The sequence below is a fragment of the Oncorhynchus mykiss genome, chromosome 7 (genome assembly GCF_057628025.1).
Source record: "Oncorhynchus mykiss isolate SJ-2025 chromosome 7, ASM5762802v1, whole genome shotgun sequence".
NCBI lineage: Eukaryota > Metazoa > Chordata > Actinopteri > Salmoniformes > Salmonidae > Oncorhynchus > Oncorhynchus mykiss.
Window position 1 is genome coordinate 61,463,741 of NC_143028.1, and position 8,469 is coordinate 61,472,209.

The window sequence follows — 8,469 nt, forward strand, 5'->3', positions numbered from 1 at the left end:
TAGGAATTAACGGTAAATGTAGGCTACTACTGGTGATATATGTAATTGGGAATTGAGAGACACTATCAAGGCAAACAATTCACACAATGAAGATATGAAACAATGAATGTGCACAAATTGGTTGGAGACCACATTGGAAAGAGACTTGCATTGTGCATTGTATCCACACCCCTTCTTCTTGGCCTGTTCCATCCCCACGGCTTCCGCAATGGATTAGTTCACTGAGAAGGGTGCGAATCAGACAGGTGTCAGACATATTTTCAAAAAAAACAGAAGCTTGGTATACCAACAGCCTTTCGACTAATTGGGTTCAGCCCTAATCTATATCAGGGCGCATTGAATCTGTTCTGCTGGCTCATAGTGGCCATTATTCCCTTATTTAGGCAGTTACCTGTAGGAGCACGCTACATGGCAAATGGGACAGCTGGATAGAGAAAACGGCTTGAGTTTTGGTTGAAAAAAAGAGAACTTATCCTTTAATGATTAATCTGCTGGAAATGAAATGACGTCTGTTAACTTTCATCTGGGCTGTTAAAGAACTCATTCACCTGTTAGCTACACTTAAGGACCTAGATCAATAAGGAAATGGGGATTTCAGTAACACTTTCCTTTATCACAGTTGACAATGTAAAGGAAACAATGACAAGAACAGACAGAATATGCAAGACAATTTAAATGGCTAATGTACAATAACGTAAATGTTAACACAACCAAACGTTCAACCACAAAACAAAAACCAAGATGGTAATGTTTAAGGGTTGGCTGGCATAGTTGAATCAATGAAATTGAACACATGTTCAGTACAAGATAAGAGAAGCAAGTCATGAAGAAAGTGAACAAATAGTCTTATCGGTAATGTGTATCTCTATGTAATATTTGAAGAGCGATGTTTGCCTTGGTATTGTACTGACCTCAAGGAATCAAAGTGCCAAAACCTTTTGTCAAATTGATACAGGCTAATCGGACACGTAAGCCTATCCTTTCTTTATCTTCAGGGTGTGCAAGCAAAACAGAATACCAACCTAAACATTTTCAAACGGTTGCCCTATGTTTGAAACCGAAACATTTATCGTTGGCATCTTTTCCTGTAGGTGCATAACAGAACCAGAGAGAGGTCTGGCACACACAGGCCCCGGACCCAGTGCTCGAGAAGGAGATGGACCCTTCCTCTGGCGAGGACAAGCCAGAGTGCTTCATCTGTTTCAACACCTACGACAATGTCTTCAAGACGCCCAAGCTGCTGGACTGCACCCACACCTTCTGCCTGGAGTGTGTCACCCGGGTCATGGCCGTGTCTGTGAAACAGGAAAGGGGCCAGATCCCTTGCCCCCTCTGCAGGCATCCCACCTCCATCCCCGCCAGTGCCCCCCAAGCCCTCCTCACAAGTCTGGAGGTGCTGGGTCGGCTGCCCACCCACCTGCAGCAGGAGGAGAGGGTGTGGCTGGATGGGAAGAAGCTGTGTTACTCCAACCCCGGCAGCCCTGACCTTCTCCATCCGGACGGCTCCTCCACCTGTATTTGTATCAACATCGGGATAATCCAGGAGGAGGCTGCATCCAGACAGACTGAGGCTGGCAGAAGGAGACTCGTCTGGGCCAGACGATGCCTCTGCAGCCTCTTCTCAGACTGGAAGCGGCTGGTGCTGATCGCAGTGCTACTGATCATGTGGCTGCTGCATTGTCTTCAGCACGGGATCGGTTCGCTGTTTCAAAAGCATGGCTCCCGCTGTTGTGGGGCAGGCCTTCACAGTCACATAGCTGCCACAGTGACACTCCCTATGTACAGCACAGGGTGGACACATTTATTGCAGGTCATATTGGGACTGACACACCAGGAAACTGTCAAAATGTTCTCTCAGGATTGCCAAAGGATGAGACTAATAGACAAGCTGGCTTTGTTTGCTACCAAGGACTTTTATTTTTTGCTATTCAAATAATTCCTTCAGTTTCACGTTTTTTTATGAGTCGTGTGTACAGGATACACATGGTATACACCGTCAAATGAAAGGCTTACTTGCAGGTTCCTTTTTGACAATTCACCAAGAAATAACAAAAGATAAGAATACGAACATAAAGTAAAGGGCTCAGTAGGGCAGAATAAACATTTTAGGGCATTATCCCACTTGCAACACTTCAAAAAAGCAACCACCACCATATACTAATTTGGTCTCTCCCTACAAGATTGGACTGTGGTAGGCTAGCGTCACATACACTTGTTTGCTTTTCTGGAGGGTTCTTTAGACAACTACCTCAAGACACGCTACTGTAGTCTGTATCGAACAGAAAAGTGGAAGGATCTTGAACGTGTTGTTGATTATTACCTGATCATCACCTTATGTATTGTTTTAAATTAGGCTAATGGTCAATTATTTACTAAAGCAGGTGACTTTTCCCTCACATGGTTCTTGTTTTATATGATGTAAAATGTTTTTAGCTTAACATTTTCTTTAGGGTAGGCTAACTAGAATTTGGGTTGTAGGTTATTTGGATAAGACAATGACATCATGGTATTTGCATGTCCTTGAAGGATAACCATCACATAAGAATGCCTACAGTAATCAGCACACGTGTTGCTCTTGTGTCAAATTCACACTGACACATTTATTACCTTCAATTAGCAGACACAGCTCTATTATAGTACTGTACCTCATGTCAAGCTATGTACATTCAGTGCCTCAAGGTATCACTTCATATTGCCAAACATGTCTATATAATAATGCTTTGTTCATGAAGACACCAACTCAAACTATTTACCATATTACCTTGTCTACACACCAACTCATCCTCTTTTTATCAAATCAAATTTTATTAGTCATATGAGCCGAATACAACAGGTGTAGTAGACCTTACAGTGAAATGCTTACTACGAGCCCCTAACCAACAATGCAGTTTAAAAAAAAGATGGATAAAAATAAGAAATAAAAGTCAAAAGTAATTAAAGAGCAGCAGTAAAATAACAATAGCGAGACTATATACAGGGGGGTACCAGTACAGTCAATGTGGTGGGCACCGGTTAGGTGAGATAATATGTACATGTAGGCAGAGTTATTAAAGTGACTATGCATAGATGATAACAACAGAGTAGCAGTGGTGTAAAAGAGGGGGGCAATGCAAATAGTCTGGGTAGCCATTTGATTAGGTGTTCAGGAGTCTTTTTGGCTTGGGGTTAGAAGCTGATTAGAAGCCTCTTGGACCGGTACCGCTTGCCATGCGGTAGCAGAGAAAACAGTCTATGACTAGGGTGGCTGGAGTCTTTGACAATTTTTAGTGCCTTCCTCTTACACCACTTGGTATAGAGGTCCTGGATGGCAGGAAGCTCGGCCCCAGTGATGTACTGGGCCGTTCGCATTACCCTCTGTAGTGCCAAGCGGTCGGACGCTGAGCAGTTGCCATACCAGGCAGTGATGCCACCAGTCAGGATACTCTTGATGGTGCAGCTGTATAACCTTTTGAGGATATGAGGACCCATGCCAAATCTTTTTAGTCTCCTGAGCGGGAATAGGTTTTGACGTGCCCTCTTCACGACTGCCTTGGTGTGCTTGGACCATGTTAGTTTGTTGGTGATGTGGACACCAAAGAACTTGAAGTTCTCAACCTGCTCCACTGAAGCACCGTTGATGAGAATGGGTGCGTGCTTCGTCCTCTTTTTCTTGTAGTCCACAATCATCTCCTTTGTCTTGATCACGTTGAGGGAGAGGTTGTTGTCCTGGTACCACACGGCCAGGTCTCTGACCTCCTCCCTATAGGCTGTCTCGTCGTTGTCGGTGATCAGGCCTACCACTGTTGTGTCATCAGCAAACTTAATGATGGTGTTGGAGTTGTGCCAGGCCATGCAGTCATGAGTGAACAGGGAGTACAGGAGGCGACTGAGCTGCATCTGTTTAGATATATGCTCACTATTATTGTGTAAGCAGTACTGGTGTAAGGTAATGGGTAATTATACAATTGATCCTGTCCTACCTCTTCCACTTCAGAGTGGCTTATATTTATGGCACTGAAATGTTACAAGTGTGGAAGGACGCCCAGACCATGGCCCGCGCAGGGCCCTACATGTGACCAGCAGCCAGAATCACTGCTACAGGTCTATTTATAACATGGGTAATGGCCAGGCCCCACTCTGACACACCACTGGCAGGAACACACACACAGCATGTAACTGCTGCAGGACAGTCTGGACCTGGAGACTTTACACTCATGCCGCAGGTAGGAGTCCGTTCTTGCTGAATAGACACTACACATTAGCATGGAACACCTACATCACACATACTATAGCCTAAAATACAGTTCCCGTACTAACTGAATGGTAGAGGTGCGGGCCAACTTATGGACTGGTGTTGTGCTTATGACAAATGCTTCCACTAGCTTAAAAGGCATCACAGTGCACACAACAATGCACAGAACATTTGAACACTGACAGCCCATTTTACTTACATTGCAAAAAGAATGATGGAGGCCACGGTGTTCTTGGGGACCTTCAATGCTGCAGAATTATTTTGGTGCCCTTCCCCAGATCTGTGCCTCAACATAATCCTGTCTCGGAGCTCTACGGACAATTCCTTTGACCTTGACATACACTGTCAACTGTGAGACCACTTAGACAGGTATGTGCCCTTTTAAATCATGTCCAATCAATTGAATTTACCACAGGTGGACTCCAAGTTATAGAAACATCTTAAGGATGATCAATGGGAAACAAGATGCACCTGAGCTCAAAACCTGTTTATGGGGTTGTGTGTCGATTGATGTGGGGAAACATTTAATTTAATCCATTTTAGAATAAGGCTGTAACGTAACAAAATGTGGAAAAAGTGAAGGGGTCTGAATACTGTATTGTACAGTCCAGGTGTGTAAAGCTCTTAGAGACTTACCCAGAAAGATTCACAGCTCTAATCACTGCCAAGGGTAATTCTAACATGTGTTGACCAAGGGTTCACCAAGGACGATTCTAATATGGGTTGAATACTTATGTAATCAAGATATTTTAGTGTTTCATTTTTCATGTATTGTTTTTTACAAATGTTAGAATTTTTTTCAATTTTGTGTAGATCGTTGACAAAAAAATTACGAATCAATTTTAATCCCACCTTGTAACAACAACGTGGAAAAAGTCAAGGTGTTGTAAATACTTTCTGAAGGCACTGTATGGAGGGTTCAGGATATTAGGGATCAATGAAAGAAAGCCATATAAATACACACATATTCAGCTCCTTTTCAGCACCAATTGGTGGTTAAAAAGAATACTCTGATCTTGTATATTTATTTAGGGCTAGGAAAGTATTTATGAATAATAATAAAAACAGGCTTTCTCACTAAATATATTGGTGAATCAAAAATACAGTGGTTTGATTCATCCTGAAAGTTGCCATATTAAATTGTTCAACTCATTAAATATTGGAAGGTGAGAAAAGTGAACAATAGTCCTACAAAACAGTAGTCCTATAAATCTTCCCGAATAATCCCGATTCCTCACTAATCATGGAACTGGTATGACAACGGTCCAGGCATGGTGAACCGTGCGCCAGGTTTAAACTGCGCTAGGTGCGCCAGGTTTAAACTGCTAGTATGGTCTGATTCAAATAGGCTACACGTCCCAAATGATTGCACAACTTGTAATACGTTAGCCTAATATGATCCAATATTGCTAGCGATCCTCAGGAACAACCACACGAACGTGACAGGTGAAAGAATGCTAAACTAACAATTTAATGAAATTATGCAAAATGTAAGGAAATCAATTCTAAAGTCAGTGACACTTATAAATGTATGTGTGATACAAATAGAAAAAAATACAGTGAAAAGTTTGCTCATATAATTAAAAACATTCTAGAAATAAAAAACCAACTCAGGTAGGTTTGATGCCATACTGTCTTTTGCGCAAGGCTACAGAATGGCTACAAATTTGGGTCTCCAAATTTCATCCCAAATTATAAGGCCAGTATTACATAAACTTCACTGTGGAAAAAGGTGATATGGTGATATGCTTCAATTTGCTGCCAAATTACTGGTTTCACATTTGTCTACAGCGATCATATGGTAAAATAGACTTAAAGCAATTGTCATCTATAATTACAATCCCCTTATCCAAATGGTTTACTCATTTACCTAGGCTCTTATCAATAGCTCTTATCCAGTTGTAAATTACAGTGCATGGAGAATGGTGTTATTTCTATCAGAAAAAAATAAAGTAGATGTTCCACTTGGAACCGACAGGTTGCTCAACCTTATTCATCGTGCGCTAAAGTGGTGGAATTATGAGGGAACTAAATCCAAGTCGGAATATGGCGTATCTGTAGACACACCTCTGCCACATCTTCATTTCTTTGATCTCCATCCCCAACAAGTAGAGGGTGAATAGCATGCCATTCTCATGTTTAAATTCAAGGTCAGAATATGCATAGAGAGAAACGTGCATAAATAGCATATTACATTCCATTTACGCACACTTAACTTGGGTTGGAATCCCCATTAGTGTTTATAGTAAGCAGAGCATGTTTTGATATTGTAGATAGGTAGAAGGTTACAGTAGTGTGGCTGCCCAACTCTGATCACATGACCAGTTTTCCAGGAGAGACTGCTGAGCAGATCACAGAGGAGATCTCAAGGAACCAGGATGTAACAAATGATCTGGGTTCAGTTCCAGAATCTTCTAGCAACAGGTGCATAGCTAACAAGGACACCTCTGGAGCCTGTGATGTCTCATATATCAAAGGATTCGATGGAGAGCAGTCAAGAGAAGGTGGCACTGGTATATTAAATGCCATCTCAACACCCCTCATCCTACAGTCTGTGCCACTGCCACCCCAGGACCTGTACCCAGGACAGAATGTCATCCAGGAGCAGCTGGTCTGCCACACCGAAACAGCTATATTATGCAAGAGGGACGCCATGAAAGTGCCAAGGGGAGAGAAAGAGCGCTGGTTTGTGACCGTGAACGACAGTCCAGCGCTCATTGGTTTCTTTATCCATTTTTTATTGTATTTATTATTTTCTTATGTATAAAAATTGCATATAGATAAGTTGACACTGTATATCTTCAACAACACATGTATAATTGTAGCCAGGATGCCAGTATGTTTCTGCTCTTGCCAACTCCTGCCATGCAAGGACAAACAGAACTGGGACCAGGCTAGTATAATTGTGGGACAGATTCAAAATACTGTAAATAACTCTCTCTGAACTATTGTTCAGCTCTGCTGGCAAATGTGAGTACCATATCTGCCATCCAGTACCTTTGATGCTATGTGGTGAAGAGTAGGGAAGCTGAAGACCTGAATGATTCAACTGAGGACGAGGCATGATATGTAGCTATTGCTTCTAGGGGAACGTTACCAGACATTTTCACTTGGGACCATAGCAGTGTCATCAACAGTTTCATACAACAAAGTAACACTAACAAACATTTATATTTCGATCACAGTAGTAATTTCCATATCATAACAGTGTTTACTGGCAGTACAGTAGTACTCATAAGTACTCGTACTCGTAGTTCATAAGTATTCTAATCCACATGGGGTGGTTTTCCAGATACAGATTAAGCCTAGTCCTGGACTTAAAAGCAAGTTTAATGGAGAATCTCCACTGAAAGTGCTTTTTAGTCCAGGACTAGACTTAATCTGTATCTGGGACACCGGCCCCTAATGTTTTACTCAACGGGAAGCTTGACGGGAAGCTGGTCAACGGGAAGCTGGTCAACGGGAAGCTGGTCAATTATATACGTTTTGACAGTGAGATGTGTTCTAATTTAGTGATCATATGTTCAGTGTGCAAACAATTCTCAGACTGCATTAAACACACCTACATAGCAGGGCCAACATTTTTCTGTGAGGACCATAGAGACTATTAGACTGTACAGTATGTCGATGTCACTTTACAGCAACATGGTAAGCATGACTATGTGGTGCCTTCATGTGTGTAAAACAGAGTATTTGGATCATGTAAAATGCATTTGTTGTGATTTAATTCAGTCAACATTTCAGTTATTTAGTTGTATCAAAGAACATTTGGAAGGCAACCAGAGAGCCTATTTTTTATAAATGTGCAAAGTAAAATCAATGCCATTTGTATGTAGAAAGTCTATGTGGAGAAAATGTATTTGTCAGGGTTAAGTGTAAGTCAAAGATGTCAGTCAAGCAGGTAGGTTTATGTTAATGCTTGGAGAGAAGCCACGCCATGTCTTTGCTTTGTCATGCATGCAAATGGCAGAACTTTGCAAAACATTCTGTACTTGTAAAAGGGATTTTAAAAATGATGTGAATGTACATGGTCAACAAACATAGTGTAGGCCACTTCTATGCAAAGATCATATCAAATACACTATATATACAAAAGTATGTGGACACCCCTTAAAATTTGTGGATTCGGCTATTTCAGCCACACCCGTTGCTGACGGATGTATAAAATCGAGCACAGTCATGCAATCTCCATAGACAAACATTGGCAGTAGAAAAGCCTTACTGAAGTGCTCAGTGAC

At 41.8% G+C, this 8,469-nt stretch overlaps 1 pseudogene; it reads left to right on the plus strand.

The window, feature by feature from the left end:
• The first annotated feature begins 886 nt into the window (after positions 1–886).
• Positions 887–1,757, plus strand: LOC149982626 (RING finger protein 223-like; annotated as a pseudogene).
• Positions 1,758–8,469: the final 6,712 nt, after the last annotated feature.